Source organism: Octopus sinensis, linkage group LG25 (genome assembly GCF_006345805.1).
Source record: "Octopus sinensis linkage group LG25, ASM634580v1, whole genome shotgun sequence".
Taxonomy (NCBI): domain Eukaryota; kingdom Metazoa; phylum Mollusca; class Cephalopoda; order Octopoda; family Octopodidae; genus Octopus; species Octopus sinensis.
The window spans coordinates 17,318,983-17,339,315 of NC_043021.1; positions in this window are offsets into that span (position 1 = coordinate 17,318,983).

Sequence of the window (20,333 nt, forward strand, 5' to 3'; positions counted from 1 at the left end):
TAGCATAAGTACTAGACTTACAAAGAATAAGTCCTGGGGGTCGATTTTCTCGACTAATGGTGGCTCCAGCATGGCCGCAGTCAAATGACTGAAATAAATAAAAGAGTAAAAGAGTAAAAGAGTAAAAGTGTATGTATATGTTATGTGTGTATATATATATAAGATAATATATATGTGTCTATATATAATATATAATATATATATATATATATATTATATATATATATATATATTACTGTATGTATGTATATATATATATATATTATACATATATATATATATACATATACATAATATATATATATATTATATTATATATATAATTATAATGTACACACACGCCCGTGCATATTTATGTATTAATAAAGTCTTTATTGTTTAATAATTTCAACAGTTCTAGATAATTGGACGAAAGTTAATAAATTGCGTTTTTCTTTGTAGTTCCTGGATTACCAACGTTAACTGCACATACCAGACCACAGACACACAGACACACACACACACACACACACACACTTAAACACAGACATTGGCCTGTAAACTAAATGTCCGGTTCCCCTATTTATGTGACTCCATTATGACCAGGTGCCGTCGTTTAGAAAATGTTTTGATGCGATTTGATGACGTCCAGGTGTTGTTTTGTGGTGAATAATAAAAACTTACAATCAAGAGAACATTCCTAGATTCAATTATTCGCCAATAATTGTCCGATATTTAGCTTTCATAGCAAATGGTTACCATTATCCTTGCCCCACTCTCCTGGAGGCAGGAGTGGTGGTTGTTTGTCAGTTCAAACATCAGGGTTGCAAGATCGCGTTTGAGCTCAAGACAGACGAAGTTGTTGATCTTTTTTCTAATGTTATTTTTTTTTTTTAATATTTGCGAGTTTGATGGAAAAAAGCAGCGCACGTGGCTCTTGCAGGGTCCCTGAGAATGATCTGAGAATGGTGCTGTTAACAATCTGTTTCTGTTGTTGCAGGTTGAGATATGCTGAAAGACTGCCAAAAGGCCGAAACGAATTTGGCGCGTCTTTGGTGGATGATTGAAAAGCATACGATACGGTTCCCCGTGTCGTGGATTATAGATTGCTTGGAAATGTTTGGAATTGTACCCAATATTGTGTATCTATTGATCGGAAGTATGAATGGATGGGGCATTGAACTTAAATTGGGGAGGCAAACCATAGGCTTTGTCAACATAGATAAGCGAGAAAAATCGTGCCTGATCATAGACACTGTGTACCCTGAAGATTGTAGAATCATCGGAAAAGGAGAAAATCTAACGAGATATAATGCTCTGCAGAGAGAAATCAAAAGGTTATGGCAAAGAAAAACGGTGCTCTGGATATAGTGAGCATAGAAATTGAAAATTGGTTGGAAAAGCTAAGAAAATAGAGAGCAGATCCAGAAAACAGCATTACTTGGTAGTGCAAAGTTCTTTAAAAGAATATACTGTCTTAGTTCACAAGAAAAGCACAGCTGGTATATTGCTTTCAAGTTTTATCACAAAGCCAGTGATTTCGGGGGAGGTGGGTGAGTTGATTAAATCTCTGCCAGTGTTATTCTATCGGTCCCGCAAGGATGAAACGCAAAGTCAACCATGGTAGAATATGAACTCAGAACCTAAAGAAGGACGGAATGCCACGAAGCATTTTGTCTGGCGTGCTGAGGATACTGTTGGCCGCCTGAAACGGCTGGTATATTAATGCCACTCACATCAACAAGCTGAATATGTCAGATACAATAACAGCAACAACAGTACAAGACCCGAGAGGATGAAAAGCAAAGTGGACCTCGGCGGAATTCGAACACAGAATTTAAAGACGGACGAAATACCGCTAAGCGTGCTAACGATTCTGCCAACTCGCCGACTTCTCGATTATAATAATAATTATTATTTAAAATTTTGCCACAAGGGTGGCCATTTTGGGGGGGGGGGAGAGAATGAGTCAATTACATCGACCTCCGTGTTCAACTGGAACTTATTTAATCGACCCCGAAAAGATGAAAGGCAAAGTCGACCTCGGCGGAATTTGAACTCAGAACGTAGCGGCAGACGAAATACCTATTTCATTACTACCCACAAGGGGCTAAACACAGAGAGGACAAACAAGGATAGATAAACGGATGAAGTCGATTACATCGACCTCAGTGCGTAACTGGTACTTAATTTATCGACCCCGAAAGGATGAAAGGCAAAGTCGACCTCGGCGGAATTTGAACTCAGAACGTAGCGGCAGACGAAATACCGCTAGGTATTTCGCCCGGCGTGCTAACGAGTCTGCCAGCTCGCCGCCTTAATAATAATTTATTATTGCAAGTTCTAATACCACTTACAAGTGAATTAAACAGAACAGTCTATGGTTATAAAATCAGCAACAGGAAAATAAGCCATCTATGATGAGCTTGAAGGCTTATTATGTATTGCGAAAACATTCAGTGATGACATAGGAATGGAGCTTGGTCTTTATAGGAGTGCCAAGGCCAGTTTCAAGAAAGCGAGATTGACAAACTCAAATACAATCTATTTCTTTACTACCCACAAGGGGCTAAACACAGAGAGGACAAACAATGACAGACAAACGGATTAAGTCGATTATATCGACCCCAGTGCGTAACTGGAACTTATTTAATCGACCCCGAAAGATGAAGGCAAAGTCGACCTCGGCGGAATTTGAACTCAGAACGTAACGGCAGACGAAATACGGCTACGCATTTCGCCCGGCGTGCTAACGTTTCTGCCAGCTCGCCGCCTTTTAATCGTGTTAAAAATGTTGAAACAATCATAATAAAAGAGACAAATCTATAAAAGCCTAGGATTAAATGAAGACTCTGGCATTCAGCATGCAAGCATGAAAGACATCTTTTTTACTCTAGGTTCAAGGCTCGAAATTTTTTGGGAGGGGGCCAGTCGATTAGATCGACTTCAGTGCGCATCTGGTACTAAATTTATCGACCCCGAAAGGATGAAAGGCAAAGTCGACCTCGGCGGAATTTGAACTCAGAACGTAGCGGCAGACGAAATACCTATTTTTTTACAACCCACAAGGGGCTAAACACAGAGAGGACAAACAAGGACAGACAAACGGATTAAGTCGATTACATCGACCCCCAGTGCGTAACTGGTACTTATTTAATCGACCCCGAATGGATGAAGGGCAAAGTCGACCTCGGCGGAATTTGAACTCAGAACGTAACGGCAGACGAAATACCGCTAAACATTTCGCCCGGCGTGCTAACGTTTCTGCCTGCTCGCCGCCTTATGAAAGAGACGATCAGGAGGGAATGTTATAGGAGAGTACGAGCAGTTCTGAAGTCTGAGCTAGAAGCACATAACAAGGTGTTAGCCATGAATTCCTGAGCTGTTCGAGTTGTCACTTCTAGCTACAATGTATTGAACTGGATTATCAGTGAAATAAAGAAAATTAATAGAAAACTTCGCAAGTTGCGGACTTGTAACAAGATGCACGACCGAAAGGTAAACGTGGATCGTCTTCATCTTCCCAGAGCCTCGGGAGGTCGAAGCTTGCCCAAGTTTGAACGCTCTTACAAAACCATTGCACTTGGACTGGTCAAATAACTTGAAACAACAAACGAATGGATGCTAAGACTCACTGGAAATCACGAGAGACGTAAGAAGCTCCATTCTACCTTGAAGGAGAGCAAAAAAAAAATTTGCTACTGATTTCTTGAATGGTACCAAAGCTGAACAGCTTGATGGAAGGAAGCAATTGTTGCAAAGAAATTAGAATCAATGATAAAGAAAAAAGCGCATGATCAATCGACTGTTTGGTGGGTGTAGAAACCTTTGTATGGTAAATATGTAGCCTGTAACAAATGAGCTGATGTAAGCAAGGAGCACGTCCATCAGGAGCACGCCCATCAGGGTACGCCCATCAGAGGCACGCCCTTCAGGAGCACACCCATCAGAGGCACGCCCATCAGGAGCACGTCCATCAGGGGCATGCACATCTGAGGTACGCCCATCAGGGGCACGCCCATCAGGGGCACGTCTATCAAGAGCACGCCCGTCAAGGGTACGCCCTTCAGGAGCGCGCCCATCAGGGGGGCACGCCCATCAGGAGGCACGCCCATCAGGAGCAGGTCTGTCAGAAGCACGTCTATCAGGAGCATGCCCATCAGTAGAGTTCAGGGCTAAAGGTAGAGAGTGAAGGCTTGCTTCATCTTCGCTTTACTGGGGTCCGGAACTGTCGTGGGAAAAAATTTCGCGAGCGAGATGGGTTACTCGGCCTGAAGAAAATTCTCACTGGGCCCCACCTGCAAAGTCATGCACTGTTTACCTTGATATGAGATCACTATGTCTCGCAGATATGGTTATGATACATGTGCCTGGTGTACCTTTATCAGACGGGTAGTCATGATGGGTATACTGGGCTTCGTATATTTTATCCCAGTGTCACTTTGATGGCATGCACTGCTCTCTCACTCAATAATAATAATAATGAAAATACCACTTAGACCCATGAATAGTCAAGAAGGAAAGCGAAAAAATAGATAAAAAGTACGAAATACTTGACAACTGGTGTGTTTACGTCCCCGTAACTTAGTGGTTTGGCAAAAAAGACCGATAGAATAAGTACTAGGCTTACAAAGAATAAGTCCTGAGGTCGATTTGTTCGACTAAAGGCGGTGCTCCAGCATGGCTGCAGTCAAATGACTGAAACAAGTAAGAGAGTAATATATATATATAACATTATAAATCTTTCTTTCAGGAAGTTGCTGATTTGTTTGTAGCCAGAAGATTTTCATTTTAATAAAATCTTTTTTGTTGGTAATTTTGTTTTCTACAAATTAAAATTGTGATCTTATATGAAGTATACTATGTTTTTCTCTTCAACTTACCCAGGTGCATATAGCCCACCAGTTTATCTGGTTTGTTTGGTGAAGGCATGTGGCTTAGTGGTTAGGGTATTTGGCCCACGATCTTAAGGTCATGAGTTCAGTTCTTGGTGCTGCATTGTGTCCTTGAGCAAGACACTTTATTTCACGTTGCTCCAGTCTATTCAGCTAGCAAAAAATGAGTTGTGCCTGTATTTCAAAGGGTCACCCTTGTCACATTCTGCGCCATGCTCTGTGGAGTGCTCATCCCCCTACACATTAATTTCATGAGCAGGCTGTTCAGTTGATCGGAGCAATTGGAACCCTTGTTGCCATAACCGACGGAGTGCCAGCTTGACTGGTTTGTGTGTATATGTATGTTTATCATAGAAAGATCCATTGATATCTACTTTTTTGTTGTAAAATAGAAAAATAAACGAAGTGGCTGTGTGGTAATTAGCTATGGAAAATGAAGGTGAAGATAATGCCAATTATTATTGGGTCCTTGGGAGCAGAATCAGGAAGCATCAAGAGGAATATAAAGGAAATTGGGAAAGAGTGCCCAGTAGAACTGTTACAAAACGTTTGCCACCTTGGCATGGCCAGAAGAATCAGGAAAGTATTAGATAGCTGAAAGGAACGAATAGCATGGTACCGTAGGCTGCAGGTAGTAAACCCGCTACGCATGCAAGACACCAGGAACTCCAACAAAACCTGACAAAAAGAAATAATAATAATAATTTTCAATTTAGGCCCAAGGCTATCAATTTTAAGATGATCGGATTAGTTGTGTCATCAACTCTAGTGCGAGATTAATATTTTATTTTTATCAACCCCCAATGAATGACTGTCAAAGCTGACTTCAGCTGAATTTGAACTCAGAACGCAAAGTACCGGAACTGAATACTTCAAGACATTTCGCCCGAAAGCTGAAATGACTCTGCCAATTTGATTGTCCTTGTTGATGTTTTCGTTGATGTTGTTGTTGTTTAACCCTGGGCTAACTGAAATCCAGTGTTCCAGTGGTTAAGGAGGCAATCAGCCATTGAATGAGAGCGACTTGGCGCTCCAATCCTGGAAATCCGGATCCTGTTTGTTTTAATCCTGACGTCATACCACGATCCCTCGGTCGTTGATCTTGCCATCAGCCTACACAGCACCACACAAACGAAGAATTAAGGAAGTAAAATGGGAGTGCAGAGAAACTCTAAGGATACGGTACTGGCAGCAGCAGCAGCAGTAGCAGCAGTAGTAGTAGTATTAGCAACAACAGTAGGGATAGTAGTTGTGGTAGTAGTAGTAGCCACAGTGGTAGCAGTAACAATAGTAGTAGTGGTGGTTGTGGCAATAGTAGTAACAGTAGCAGTAGCGGTGGCGGTGGCGGTGGTGTTTGTTGTGGCGGTGGTGTTAGTTGTGGCGGTGGTGGTAGTTGTGGTGGTGGTGGTAGTTGTGGCGGTGGTAGTAGTTGTGGCGGTGGTAGTAGTTGTGGTGGTGGTGGTAGTTGTGGTGGAAGTTGTGGCGGTGGTGGTAGTTGTGGCGGTGGTAGTAGTTGTGGTGGAAGTGGTAGTTGTGGCGGTGGTGTTAGCTGTGGCGGTGGTAGTAGTTGTGGCAGTGGTAGTAGTTGTGGTGGTGTTAGTTGTGGCGGTGGTGTTAGTTGTGGCGGTGGTAGTAATTGTGGCGGTGGTAGTAGTTGTGGTGGTAGTGGTAGTTGTGGCGGTGGTGGTAGTTGTGGCGGTGGTAGTAGTTGTGGTAGTAGTGGTAGTTGTGGCGGTGGTGGTAGTTGTGGTGGTGGCGGTAGTGGTAGTTGTGGCGGTGGTAGTAGTTGTGGTGGAAGTGGTAGTTGTGGCGGTGGTGTTAGCTGTGGCGGTGGTAGTAGTTGTGGCAGTGGTAGTAGTTGTGGTGGTGTTAGTTGTGGCGGTGGTGTTAGTTGTGGCGGTGGTAGTAATTGTGGCGGTGGTAGTAGTTGTGGTGGTAGTGGTAGTTGTGGCGGTGGTGGTAGTTGTGGTGGTGGCGGTAGTGGTAGTTGTGGCGGTGGTGGTAGCTGTAGTAGTACCAGTGGTAGAATGCTACGCGCAGCTTAGCAGATAGGATATTCGGCTCCGGCTCACGAACATAAGGGCGCGAGTTCGATTCCCGCCGACGCGTTGTGTCCTTGAGCAAGACACTTTATTCCACATTGCTCCAGTCAACTCTGTTGGCAAAAATGGATTGTACATGTAATTCAAAAGGGGTCCAGCCTTGTCACATTCTGTGTCATGCTGAATCTCCCGACTACGTTAAGGGTTACGCGTGTCCGAGGAGTACTCAACCACTAGCACGTTAAAAAGACTCGTCGTTGTAATCGACGGAGGGCCGTCAAGTTGTCGTAGTGCGAGTAACAGTGAAGGCGCATGGCTCAGGGGCTAGAGCGTTGGGCTCACAATCACGAGGTTGAGAGTTCGATTCCCGGACCGGGATGTGAAATATTTTCCCCACGAAAGTTCCGGACCCCAGTAATGAACTCATTTGCATACAACCAATCAGAGCTCACCCTGACCTTGTTGTCAAGTTAACAAACAGACTCTACCAAGGAAATTCAAGACGAAGAACGGTGTTGCTTTAAGTCGACCGATGGCCAAGTTATGTCTGGTTTTAGAAGAAAACAAGTAATTAGATAGATTTGCATCTATACCTATTATCGGATTTTGTTAGGGCCCCTTATGGTAAAGATGTGGATGGGAAAAATGTGGGTAGAGGGTGATGTGCTAGCAACCCCCTCCCCTTACTGTTTTACAAAGTAAACAGCAACACAACTATGCAGAGGTAGCCATGGTTGGAACAAGAACAAGATCAAGGAGCATTATTAATAGAGAAGAGAAGCATGGTCATTCCTTACCCAAGTGACCTAATTTTATCGCCAATCACTCATTTTGTGCTCATTAGTTAGTTTGATGGTTGAACTCTGATTGGCTGTATGCAAATGAGTTCATAACTGGGGTCCGGAACTCTCGTGGGAAAAAAATTCGCGACCGGGATGTGTGCTGTGTTCTTGAGCAAGACACTTTATTTCACGTCGCTCCAGTTAACTCAGCTGTAGAAATGAGTTGCGATGTCAGTGGTGCCAAGCTGTATCGGCCCCTTTGCCTTTCCCTCGGACAACATCGGTCCTGTGTAGAGGTGGGGTGTGGGTGGTATGCATGGGTGACTGCTGGACTGCCATAAAACAACCTTGCCCGGGGTTGTGCCTCGGACGGGGGCTTTCTAGGTACAGTCCCATGGTCATCCATGACCAAAGAGGGTCTTTACCCTTTACCCTTTTTACTAGTAACAGAAGCAGCAGCAGCAGCAGCAGTAGTAGTAGAGTAGTAGTAGTAGTAGTAGTTATAATTGTGGTGCAGATTGTTGCGGTGGTAGAGGTGACAGTAGATGCCGTTGAGCTGGCAGAAACGTTAGCACGCCGGGCGAAATGCGTAGCCGTATTTCGTCTGCCGTTACGTTCTGAGTTCAAATTCCGCCGAGGTCGACTTTGTCTTTCATCCTTTCGGGGTCGATAAATTAAGTACCAGTTACGCACTGGTGTCGATGTAATCAACTTAATCCGTTTGTCTGTCCTTGTTTGTCCTCTCTGTGTTTAGCTCCTTGTGGGTAGTAAAGAAATAAGAAACGTTAGCACGCCGGGCGAAATGCGTAGCCGTATTTCGTCTGCCGTTACGTTCTGAGTTCAAATTCCGCCGAGGTCGACTTTGCCTTTCATCCTTTCGGGGTTGATAAATTAAGTACCAGTTACGCACTGGGGACGATGTAATCGACTTAATACCTATGTCTGTCCTTGTTTGTCCCCTCTGTGTTTAGCCCCTTGTGGGTAGTAAAGAAATAGGTAGAGGCGACAGTGAAGGTGGTGGTGGTGGTGGTGGCATTGGCGACGGCAGTGGCAACGGTGGAGGTGACGGCGACAGCGGCGGTTGCGGTGGCGGCGGTGGCGGTGGCGGCGGCGGCGGCGATGGTGGCGACGACAACGGCAATGACGACGAAGGGCGGTGATGACGATGTTCGCCATCTTTTCCAATTCGGTGTGTTTTTATCTTTCAGAAATTTAAGGAAACAAAATGGAGAAATGGAGGGAACTGTGTACTTCAGGACATCCTGACCATTGGCTGTGTGTTTAAAGGGCTTTTGTATTACCTCTACACTTCAATTACATACACTCCTACCGGAGATGTGTGTGTGTGTGTGTGTGTGTGTGTGTGTGTGTGTGTGTGGTGTGTGTGTGTGAGTGCATGTGTATTTCCCACCGAATATGTATGTATGTATGTATATATGTATAAGCATGTATATATATATATATATATATATATATATATATAATATATTACGTATAGACATATACATACATACTTATACACACACACACGCACACACACACACATATATATATATACATGCATATATATATATGTATATATGCATATATATGTATACATATGAATATATATATACGTATATATATATATACATATGTATATATATATGTATATGTATATGTATATATGTATTTATATATATATATATATATATGTGTGTGTGTGTGTGTATATGTATATATATATATATACGCGTGTGTGTGTGCATGTTTATATATACATGTATATATATATATATGTATTTGTTTGTGTGTGTGTGTGTATTGTTATATCTGTTGGTAGCGAGCTCTTATTAGAAGAAAAGGCCACTTAACCGCCCAGTCTCATTAACGCGCGCGCACACACACACACACACACGCGCGCGCGCACACGCACACACGCACACACATGCACGAATACACGAAATACAAAATAAAGCAATGTGTGTGTGTGTATGTGGTGCATCTGTGTGCTTTAATGTGTTCATGAGAAGGTATTTGTATGTATGCATGTACGTATGCATGTGTGTGTGTATGAATGCATATATGCATATATGTATATATGCACACATTTTTGTGTGCATAGGCGCAGAAGTGGCTGTGTGGTAAGTAGCTGGCTAACCAACCACATGGTTCCGGGTTCAGTCCCACTGCGTGGCATCTTGGGCAAATGTCTTCTGCTATAGCCCCGGGCCGACCAATGCCTTGTGAGTGGATTTGGTAGACGGAAACTGAAAGAAGCCTGTCGTATATATGTATTTATATATATATATATATATATATATATATGTATGTATGTATGTGTGTGTGTTTGTGTGTCTGTGTTTGTCCCCCCTAGCATTGCTTGACAGCCGATGCTTGTGTGTTTACGTCCCCGTCACTTAGCGGTTCGGCAAAAGAGACCGATAGAATAAGTACTGGGCTTACAAAGAATAAGTCCCGGGGTCGATTTGCTCGACTAAAGGCGGTGCTCCAGCATGGCCGCAGTCAAATGACTGAAACAAGTAAAAGAGTAAAAGAGTGTGTATGTTATGTATGCATGTGTGGTGTATACTTGTAGGCATGTTTCTATACATGTATGTTATGTATGTATGTACGTATGTGTGTTTTCTTTGTCTGTATATATGCCTGTTACATATGTATGCTTGTGTCTATGTATGTATATCTATATGTATGTATGTATGTATGTATGTATGTATGTATGTATGTATGTATGTATGTAAGTATGTATGTATGTATGTATGTATGTATGTATGTATGTGTGTTCGTATGTGTGTATGAGTATTTATATGTTTGTATATATGTATATTTGTGTACATGAAAGGCGGCGAGCTGGTAGAATCGTTAGCGCCCTGGACGAAATGCTTAGCGGTATTTCGTCTGCCGTTACGTTCTGAGTTCAAATTCCGCCGAGGTCGACTTTGCCTTTCATCCTTTCGGGGTCGATAAATTAAGTACCAGTTACGCACTGGGGTCGATATAATTGACTTAATACCTATGTCTGTCTTTGTTTGTCCCCTCTGTGTTTAGCCCCTTGTGGGTAATAAAGAAATATGTATATATGTATATTTGTACAAATGTTTATTTGTGCAAATGTATATTACATATGTATATATGTATGTATAGCTCGAAACGTCGAAGATTTTTCCATTCTCCCCAAGCGTCACACTAACATACCTGTTTTTTGTTCACTCACCTGTTTTCATCTTTGTTTTCTATAAATTTGAACTATATATTTCCAAAGACTCCGCCGGTTACGACGACGAGGGTCCCAGCTGATACGATCAACAGAACAGCTTGCTCGTGAAATTAACGTGCAAATGGCTGAGCATTCCACAGACACGTGTACCCTTAACGTAGTTCTCGGGGATAATCAGCGTGACACAGAGAGTGACAAGGCTGACCCTTTGAAATACAAGTACAACTCATTTTTGCTAGCTGAGTGGACTGGAGCAACGTGAAATAAAGTGTCTTGCTCAAGGACACAACGCGTCGCCGGGAATCGAACTCACAACCTTACGATCATGAGCCGAATGCTCTAACCACTAAGCCACGCGCCCTCACACTATATATTTAAATATGTTCGTATGCATGTTTTCTTTGATATTTATTGAAATTCTTAAGGTCGACTTTGTCTTTCATCCTTTCGGTGGGGGGCGGGGTTCGATTAAATAAGTACCAGTTACGCATTGGGGTCGATGTAATCTACTTAATCCCTCCCCTCAAATTTGAAGCCTTGTGCTTCCAGTACAAAGGATATTTATTGAAGTTCTTAATAGCATTTGTGAGTTAAAACAATTTCTGGTTTTAGTAAATATGTGGTTAATTCAGTGTGTATATATACGAAGGTGTATACACATGCACTAACGTTCTGTGTGGACCTCTTCCTTTAGGAGTGAGATCAGTGGTACTCAACCACTTTTTTGTCCATGGACTTCTTCTACTTCTGTTTTACTCTCCTGGGCCGCCAAAGCCATTCAATGTATATAAAAAAATCTTTTATACTCTTACTTTTATAATTAAATGTTACTATTAAGGCGGCGAGCTGGCAGAAACGTTAGCGCGCCGGGCGAAATGCTTGGGGGCATTTCGTCCGTCCTTACGTTCGGAGTTCGAATGCCACTGAGGTCCGACTTTGCCGTTCATCCTTTCGGGATCGATAAAATAAGTAATTGGGTCGATATAAGAGATTAACTTCCTACCCCAACCAAACTTTAGGTCTTGTATCCATACCAGAAAGGATAAAAAAATAAAAATATTTTGTGCGCTGCAGAAGTGTAACTGATTTTGAACTCAGAACGTAACGGCAGACGAAATACGGTTACGCATTTCGCCCGGCATGCTAACGTTTCTGCCAGCTCGCCTTAGGTATAGCAAGGAGACTGTCTCCCTGCATTGCAGGGTAGGGCCACTCTTCCAAAACGATGGCTCCCTGACGGGAAACTCAATGACGATAAGTGAAACACTGAATGAACAGTTCAAAAGTGTCTTTACCCCACCCCTACGGTTTATGCAAGTTAGTAAACTAGTAGGATAGGATTATTTACCGCTACAGAAGCTGAAAGGGAGGCAGTAAGAATTGATTACATCAACATTGAACAAAAGGATGTAATGCTAGCAATTGATGATGTACGCTCCTTCACTAGACGGCGATATGGCATTTGTGGATCTCAGGGTCTGTGGTTCGCATCGCTTTGTCGCCCGATTCATTGCTTACGTGGCACACATTTCACTCGATGAGGGCGGACTTGTTGGGTCGACGTGAACTTAACGATGACGATAACAACAACAACAACAGCAACACTAGCAACGATTAGAGCAACTGCACCTCTCTGCACAGAAAATTGTTCGGATCAAATGAAGAAATGAGTGGTGGTTTCGTGTGACTAATCATCGATGTTTAACCAACAACAGCTGACTTCTACTGCAAAATGTGTTCAGGAGTAATTTTAATTAAAACAACAACACAAAAAATAAGAAAAAAAAAAACCTCAACAAAAATCAACGAAAACCACCCCCCCCCCCAAGCAATCTCAACTAATTACTCGGCTATTTCGGATGACATTTACAAGAAGTTGATTTACCGGTATATTAAACAAATTAGATCTGAATAATGCAAGAATTTTCTCCATCGCCCTTCTCTCTCTCTTTCTCTCCTCCCATCTCTCTCTCCCTCACCTTCTCTCATTCTCTCTCGTTCCATCTCTCCCATCGCCCCCCCAAACACATCTACAGCGAATTCTCAATATCTTCTACTGTAGTTATAACTAATTCTTCGGTTCTTCCTTTGACCGTAACGATTAGAAAAATAAACAAACAAATCCAAGAATTGCTATTAATTATTTACATTATCTATATTAATTATCAATATTATGCAAAGGACAAACAAATCAAGACAACCAGACGAACATAGGGGACCGTGTCAATAGACTCTTGCGAAACTGTATCCCAGAATTCCTTGCTATAAGTACACGATGCCGTGTTTGAAGATGGTTGTCTTTGGGATTCGATGGCAACCATATTCTTCTAGAATCCTGGTTTCTTTCCCTTTTACCAACGTCGTATTCCGGTCATCAGACAGCGGCCATGCTGGGGCATCGATTTCGAAAATTTTAGTCGAATCAACCATCGACCCTAGTACTTATTCTTGTTTTAAGCCTCATACTTATACTATTGGTCTCTTTTGTTGAACCGCTAAGTTAGAGAGGCGTAGACACACCGACACCAGAGTGTCAAGCAGTGGTGGGGAACAAACGCGAACACAAAGACACACACACACACACACACACACACACACCACACACACACACCACACACACACATACAATACACACACACACACATACGTACGTACATACATACACGACAGACTTCTTGCAGTTTCCGTCTACCAAATTCACTCACAAGGCTATAGTAGAAGATACTTGCTCAAGGTGCCACGCAGTGGGACAGAACCCAGAGCCATGTGGTTGGGAAGCAAGTTTCTTATTTCTTTATGGCCCACAAGGGGCTAAACATAGAGGGGACAAACAAGGACAGACAAAGGGAGTAGGTCGATTACATCGACCTCAGTGCGTAACTGGTACTTAATTTATCGACCCCGAAAGGATGAAAGGCAAAGTCGGACTCGGCGGAATTTGAACTCAGAACATAACGGCAGACGAAATACCTATTTCTTTACTACCCACAAGGGGCTAAACACAGGGGGGACAAACAAGGACAGACAAACGGATTAAGTCGATTACATCGACCCCAGTGCGTAACTGGTACTTAATTTATCGACCCCGGAGGGATGAAAGACAAAGTCGACCTCGGCGGAATTTGAACTCAGAACGTAACGGCAGACGAAATACCGCTGAGCATTTCGTCCGGCGTGCTAACGCCTTCTGCCAGGTTACCGCAAGCTTCTAACCACACAGTAACTTTGCTGACTTCTCATTCCAGTCCTTGATGAACAGCTTCTGTTAGGGACAGGGACATGCGAATGGTTGGTTGGAAAAGTCAAGTATTAATCTACGTGTATTTCTATTTTCTTGTAACCCCTGGTAGAATCGATTGCGTCACTCCTTCATATCTTTAATCCTCCACCAATAGGCGGCAGGAAGCTTTCACTATCTATGATGGGCAGTGTTTGTGTCGTTCTTCAGACTGGTCATCAGCTAAGGTGGCGAGTTGGCAGAATGGTTAGCACGCCGGACGAAATGCTTAGCGGTATTTCGTCTGCCGCTATGTTCTGAGTTCAAATTCCGCCGAGGTCGACTTTGCCTTTCATCCTTTCGGGGTCGATTAAATTAAGTACCAGTTAAGCACTGGGGTCGATGTAATCGACTTAATCCTTTTGTCTGTCCTTGTTTGTCCCTTCTGTGTTTAGCCCCTTGTGGGTAATAAAGAACTAGGTATTTCGTCTGCCGCTGCGTTCTGAGTTCAAATTTCGTCGAGGTCGACTTTGCCTTTTGTCGACTAATCCTTTTGTCTGTCCTTGTTTGTCCCTTATGTGTTTAGCCCCTTGTGGGTAGTAAAAAAATAAGTATTTCGTCCGTCTTTACGTTCTGAGTTCAAATTCCGCTGAGGTCGACTTTGCTTTTCATCCTTTCGGATGATAAATTAAGTACCAGTTGCGTACTTCCCTAAAATTTCGGGCCTTGTGCCTACAGTAGAAAAGATTGGTCATCAGCTGGTCTTTCCACGTTTCTGATGGCCACGGTCTAGCTCACCGCAGAGAATCCTGTACAATGGTTTAGCGCTTGACCCAGGTGTGATGTGCTTACGATCGTTAGATCGCGGGTTCGATTCTTCGACCAGGCGGCGTTTTTGTTTCCTTGATTTCACATTGTTCTATTTTGCATATCTCAAAGCGAGTACCAGAGACAACTGGTAACTGGCATCCCATTGAGGGCGTCCCATTGAAGGCGTCTTATTGAGGGCGTCCCATTAAGACAGTTGCAATGATTTGCATTTCACTGAGGGCGAGCTTTATAATCTCGATTACCTGAACTATTTAAAAATCCGGATAAGCTTAGGTCTCATAAATCACTAAGCCTGTGACGGATAGGCAATGACGTATGAAACCTTACTAGAGGACCAGGTACTCCATGGTCATCGCTTGACAGGAAGACCAAATCTACAACAACAACAAAAAAGCATAAAGATGAGATGAAGGCTACTTTGAAGAGGAGCCACATCAATCCTTCAAGAGTGGAAGACTCAACTATCCATCGTACACACTGACTCTGCCAGACCGAACACTTCTTTGCAGATGCAGCGGAAGCTCCTGAGGTTTGACCGGGAAGTTTTGCCGCATCCTCCATATTCGCTCGATCTTGCGTCTTCTGATTTCCGCCTGGTTCGGTCTCCACAAATTTCATTGAATGGACAGACCTTCAACTCTGAAAAGAGAGGTAAAAATTCACCCGGAGGAGTTTTCCACCAGTAAAGATAGTAAATTCTTTGAACGGGAAATAAATGAATCTGCCTGCAAGATGGCGGAAGATATTTGAACGAAACGGTAATTATATCATTGATTGAATAAATTGCTTTGAGCTTAAAATTTGTGTCTTATTTTCGCTTAACAACATACTGAACAACTTTTGGCCTACCCAATATATATATATATATATATTAATATATATATATATATATATATACATACATATATGCAGGGATAGCAATAAGTCGCTTTACCCAATTCGGTATTATTAGAAATGAGTAAAGCGACTTATGGCCATCCTTGTATATGTGTATGTGTGTGTAATGACACATAATCTACATTCACATATATACAGGGTGTCCCCAAAAAATGTATACACACCTTAAATAATTGTAAATTTGGGGTTTATTATAATTCGAATAATTTTCAACATGTAAAAGAATTTACAAATATCATTCTATTGTCTTGTTATCGCATGTTCTCAAACTGATGTCCGTTCTGCTCCAGACACTGCTGACAACGCGAAGCGATGGAATGGCACACATCATGGAACAATTCCCTTGGGATATTCGTACATTCATGTTCAATGGTTGCCTTCAATTGAACGACTGTTGCAGGTTTCTGTGCGTAGACTTTGTCCTTTAGGTATCCCCATAAAAAGAAGTCTAGTGGTGTGAGGTCTGGTGAACGTGGAGGGTATTCGACAAAACCTCTCCGTCCAATCCACCTGTTTGGCAAGATCCCATCAAGAAAGGTTCTAACATCGCGATGGTAGTGTGGAGGTGCCCAATCTTGCTGGAAATAAAACTCTTCCTGTTCAAAGTCCTCTCTAATGCTTGGCATGACAGACTGTTGCAGTCTGTGTGTACATTTTTTTGGGACACCCTGTATATAACACAAACACGAACACGTACATACGCGCATACACAAAACCATGCACATACACATATATACATATTTACACGCACCAACTCAACTTTCTCATAATATGAAAAAAAAATATAGAAATCATATTATTGACCTTTCTGTGCAAGAATTACATATTTCATATTTATTACCTCAATACTCAATTAACAAGTTGGATTAATTAGGATTAATTATGGCATAGCGTTTCTCCTGTGTTATACATTAATTGATGGAACTCGACCCCCAGGCGGTGCTGTTAAGTGAATCATAATTAACAATCATAATAATGATTTTTCTGAAATAGGCCCAAGGCCAGCATTATCATGTGTAGAGCGTTAGTCGATTACATTACCATCGCCCCCAGTATCTGACTGGTACCTTTTATTTTATCGATGTCTGAAAGGATGAAAGACAACGTTGACTTCGGCCTGATTTGAACTCAGAAGATGAAGAGCTGCGAGAAATGCCACAAAGCATTTTCCCGACGCTCTACCGATTCTTATTTCTTTATTGCCCACAAGGGGCTAAACATAGAGAGGAGACAAACAAGGACAGACAAAGGGATTAAGTCGATCATATCAACCCCAGTGCGTAACTGGTACTTAGTTTATCGACCCCCGAAAGGATGAAAGGCAAAGTCGACCTCGGCGGAATTTGAACTCAGAACGTAACGGCAGACGAAATACCTATTTCTTTATTACCCACAAGGGGCTAAACACAGAGGGGACAAACAAGGACAGACAAAGGGATTAAGTCGATCATATCAACCCCAGTGCGTAACTGGTACTTAATTTATCGACCCCGAAAGGATGAAAGGCAAAGTCGACCTCGGCGGAATTTGAACTCAGAACGTAATGGGGGACGAAATACCGCTAAGCATTTCGCCCGGCGTGCTAACGATTCTGCCATCTCGTCGTTCTAGTAGTAGTAGTAGTAGTAGTAGTAGTAGTAGTAGTAAGTAGTAGTAGTCCTTTCTACTAAAGGTGCAAGAGTTAGGCCCCATGACACTGGTCATATTGGAGCTATGTACACCCAATGGTGATCGTTAACATTTTATGTGGGTTGATCTAGTAAAAAACCCTGCTTTCATTCAAGATACTCCAGTTTCTGTTGGTTACAATAAAACATTTCTGTTTGTGAAGCACTTTTCTTTTGAATATCTCTTATTTCATAGACTAATTTGTTTCTTTCCAGTAACATATTGAACCTACGTTCGTTGAATCATAGATTTTTTATTCTGTCTATGGAACCATATTAAACGAAGTAGTAATGTATTTCTTTTAGGGCGAACAAAGAATCATGGGAATTTGTGATAACGGATTTTTGTCAGTGAACAGGCCGCGGTCTTATAGCGACGAAAATATTTTGACAAATAAAACTTAAATGTTGAAGTGAATCGAACGGCTTTTGTGTTTTTCTTAAATGGCTTACAAACACCTTCCACGCTGCAATTGTTTTCGTTCCAGCACAAGATCTCAGATCAAATCACTTGCTATGCAAGTACATCTCCGTAATGGAAATGGAAGCACTCCGTCGGTTATGACGACGAGGGTTCCGGTTGATCCTGCTCGTGAAATTAACGTGTAAGTGGCTGAGCACTCCACAGACACGTGTACCCTTAACGTAGTTCTCGGGGATATTCAGCGTGACACAGAGAGTGACAAGGCCGGCCCTTTGAAATACAGGTACAGCAGAAACAGGAAGTAAGAGTGAGAGAAAGTTGTGGTGAAAGAGTACAGCAGGGATCACCACCATCCCCTGCCGGAGCGTCGTGGAGCTTTAGGTGTTTTCGCTCAATAAACACTCACAACGCCTTTCTGGGAATCGAAACCGCGATCCTATGACCGCGAGTCCGCTGCCCTAACCACTGGGCCATTGCGCCTCCACACATCTCCGTAATAGACTTTATGGAAACCGAATATTTGGTAAGGCCTCATTTCATCTTTGCTTTGATATACAAATGCCTTTTAAAATTCCGGTTTTGCTTACAAACTGTTTTAACAGTTAATTCCAGATGGTCAACACATCTTTCTTTCAAGTACTACACGTATCTGGACAGCGTTATGGTATTCCTCATCTCATTTCTGAATGAGCTTTCTAATATGCCAATATAGTATTTATGGTTTTTGTATTACCTTTGATTCTTAGATACTTTTCGTTAACCATTTTCCATATATTCCCGACATCTTGGATGCTCTTAGGACTGGTTCCTCGAAGTTTACACTTCATTTTGTTGCTGACATTATCTTGACATCTATAACTAATTTTGACGTTGTTTTTGCTAAACAGCTTTTGGGAAATGTATTCGTTTGTTGAAGGGCAAGTGAAACAAGACTGTATTGCGTCACCCATCCAAATCTAGCCGGTATGTATTCACACACACACACACACACACACACACACACACACACACACACACACACACACATCAGTTTTTAATAACCATTTGGCAATTTTTGAAGAATAGCCTAGTTGGGTGCAGGTTTCTAAAAGGTCAATCATTAGTCCACTGTATTCCTGATTGTGAGAATAACAAGGGAGCATCTGTAACCCGATGCAGCATAAAAACATATATATTCGCTGCCTAACCACATGATTCTGGGTTCAGTCCCACTGTGTGACACCTTGAGCAGCAAGTGTCTTCTACTATAGGGCCGACCAACGCCTTGTGAGTGGATATATATTATATATATATATATATATATACAAATTGAGATAGGGGTTGTAAATGCAACCCTCTATGGGATAACGTATATCCAATATACTGCTAGTGAAGTACCCAATAAAGTTAATACATAAATGTTAATGATTGCGATGCAATCAATTCATTTACTGTATTATATGGGCAAAGGTAAAATGATTTACCGCAAATTACTAATACCAGATAAGAAAATGGAGAAATACATCTAAATCAAATATCAATTACCAGATAATACTCAATCACATACTTTATTAAACCACCACATAAGAGACTGTAGGGTTAAATATAAAAAGCAGAACAAATCAGTGTACATAAAGGAATGTACATAAAAAAGTGTACATAAAAGAGTAATGTTGTATAATAAGTAGAATATATATAAAAGGGAATATAAATACAAGTAAATATAAATATAAGTATAAATTAGATCTTACAGCTGTTTCGGCCATGTCGATAATTATGTCTCATTTTACCAATATTAGCCTTTATGGTTGGTCAATATATATATATATATATATATATATATATATATATATATATATATATATATATATACATATATATATATATATATATATATTATATTATATATATATACATATATATATATATAATAGGGCTAATATTGGTAAAATGAGACATAATTATCGACATGGCCGAAACAGCTGTAAGATCTAATTTATACTTATATTTATATTTACTTGTATTTATATTCTCTTTTATAATATTCTACTTATTATACAACATTACGCTTTTATGTACACTTTTTTATGTACATTCCTTTATGTACACTGATTTGTTCTGCTTTTTATATTTAACCCTACAGTCTCTGGTTTAATAAAGTATGTGATTGAGTATTATCTGATAATTGATATTTGATTTAGATGTATTTCTCCATTTTCTGATCTTGTATATATATATATATATATATATATAATACAAAATGGAACAAGAATGCAAATCATCCAAATAGACGATACAAAATATTTCCTGAGCGCCTATTAATAATAATACTGTAATTGTTCCACTGTTGTTGTTTTTTTGTTTTCCCGTTTGGATTAAAATTATATATATATATATATATAT